Raw genomic sequence first — 2741 nt, forward strand, 5'->3', positions numbered from 1 at the left:
TGTCCAATCGTACATTCTCCCTGCTTCCTGGTATACACCTTTAAAACAATAGTTCTCAGCCTCAGCTGCACACTATAATTACCTGGGAACTTTTTAAAAATACTCATATGTGGGCCCTACCTTAGGCCACTTAAATCATAATCTTTGGGAATGGAAACCACAGCTTTAGAGCAACAGAGTTTGCATTAAAATCACACAGGAGCAGGGTAGGGAGGGCCGTGGGGAGTGGCTGCTGGGGTTTTCATAATCTGAGGGGTGGGGGTGGGGGTGGGGCTAGCCTGAAGAACCTTCCTACTTGACAATACTCTGTACCCTCTGCCCTGCCCTACTAAATGCAGTCCTTAGACCATCTGGATAGGAGCTACCTGGAGCCTCTTTAAAATGTGGATCCCAGGCCGGCCAGACTTACTGCATCAGAATTTTCAGAGGTGGGGCCCAAGAAGTCTTTTTTTCTTTTAAACAATCTTACTATACGGGAGACTGAAAGTGGTTAGTTACTTTCTACACATTTATAGTAAATTATTTACTGTAATATCTTGCAACGTATACTATTATCACAGATAAATGTTTTTGACAGTCACACTATTACCTAATAGAGAGCTGTCCTAGCTAAATAAAACTACTACAGAGGTAATCATTTTTTAAATACAAGAGATAATTGAAACTGTAGGGGAGGAAAAACCGTTTCCCACACCAGGTTCGTTGACTGGGGCCCTGTAATCAGACTGACAAGAGACAGACTAACAAGAGAAAAACAGTTTATTAACGTGTGCATTGTGCTTACACAAGACCTCAAAGATGAGTAAGTCAAAGGAGCGGTCAGAATTTGGGCTTGTTCAGCATTTTAGCAAAGAACAATAATTATGTGGAGAAGCACAAGATAAAGGAGCTTTGAGCTTCTAGAGGCAGCAAATTGTGGGAAAAGAAACATATGGGGACCTAACGGTAGATAAGGGCTTGTTTTAGCAAAGTTTGTGATGTGAATTCCTCTGGTGCTGTCTTGGGCTGATAAGGGCCCATAAGTGTCCCAAGTTGTCTCAGTGATTAACTTCTGTCCTTCCTGGTAAAAAGGAGAGGGGACACCTTTATGAATGTATGTCCTGCTTTTGGGCAAATAGTGAGAGGGCAGAGAGCTTTTCTTATATCTGCTTCTTCTCAATTGCCTTCAACTCAGAATAATCCTTATGCCCCAGTGGCATATTTGGGGTGACATATTGTGTACTCTAAACCACAATGACAAAAACCCACAATAACTAGTTAGTACATTTTTTCTTAGAATAGTGTGTGAAGAAGGGCTTTATGTGTTGAACAACTTTTTTTTTTTTTTGAGGAAGATTAGCCCTGAGCTAACATCTGCTGCCAATCCCCTTTTTTGCTGAGGAAGGCTGGCCCTGAGCTAACATCCTTGCCCATCTTCCTCTACTTTATATGTGGGACGCCTACCACAGCATGGCTTGCCAAGTGGTGCCATGTCTGCACCCGGGATCCAAACTGCCAAACCCTAGCCGCCAAAGCGTAATGTGTGAACTTAACCATTGCACACTGGGCCGGCCCCTTTGAGCAACTTTAATATAATTTTCTGCACAATGTGTTCACAAAGTTTTTTTAATTAAAGTTTCCTAAGTTCTGTATGATATGGGGGAAAATATTGGTTCTACTTACCTCTCTATTATTTCAAAGAAGCTGAGTAAGAAATAAAGATTCTTCTAAGAGCAATTTCAAAAATAATTTGTTTTCAGTTTGCTTTTAGAATAAACATTCAAGAAGGAATGAGTCCTTTACACTCATCATAGTAAGAAAAGATTCTTGATTTTAATTCTCAAATTAAGTTCCTGTATTCTATACATATCAAACCTACTAAAATCAGTGTACATTTGTTATTTTAAAATCAGGCTCGTAGGGCCAGCCTGTGGGGTAATGGTTTAAGTTCGTGTGCTCTGCCTTAGTGGCCCAGGATTCGTGGGTTCAGATCCCAGGCACGGACATAGCGCTGCTCTTCAAGCCATGCTGTGGCGGTGTCCCACATAAAATAGAGGAAGACTGGCACAGATGTTAGCTCGGCGACAATCTTCCTCAAGTAAAAGAGGAAGATTGGCAACGGATGTTAGGTCAGGGTCAACCTTCCTCACACACAAAAAAATCAGGCTATTAAATGGCTGTTTGAAAACTAGATCAGTCTACTCACCCAGCCTATGCATATCATACCAATTAGCTCTGAATCATGAATTTTATCTTTCATATTTTCTTAGGCCCTTTAGGTAAAGTTTTTTGAAGTAAATGTACAAAAAAGTGCACAAATCATAGTTTATGCCTATTTTGAAGTTTATCTCTAATAATGCATACCTTTCTTATAAGATAGGCCCATTTTATTAGACACTTTAAGTCACATATATTTAAGACTGTGGAGAGCAGGAAATATCTGTAAACTTTTCCTTCTGTGTAATCAGATGCTTTGTGTGATGATTGAAGTAAAGTCTTTGTATTTATGGATTTAGAGTTCTGACTGAAGATTTTTTTTTATGTGTGTCTAAGGTTCCACGGTTTTTAATGTCCTCAGAGGCATTTTGGAGGTAGTAATTGGTGTGGCAGCTGGGGCTCTTCTTGGATTTTTTATTCAGTACTTCCAAGCAGTGACCAGGTAAAGGAAACCATCTGTGGGAAAGTCGTGCTCTAAAATGTCACGGGAAAACATTCTGGAACACTCCCTCAGAGCCATGTGAAGGACGTGATTTAGCAAATGA

Source organism: Equus asinus, unplaced genomic scaffold, assembly GCF_041296235.1.
Source record: "Equus asinus isolate D_3611 breed Donkey unplaced genomic scaffold, EquAss-T2T_v2 contig_538, whole genome shotgun sequence".
NCBI classification, from domain to species: domain Eukaryota; kingdom Metazoa; phylum Chordata; class Mammalia; order Perissodactyla; family Equidae; genus Equus; species Equus asinus.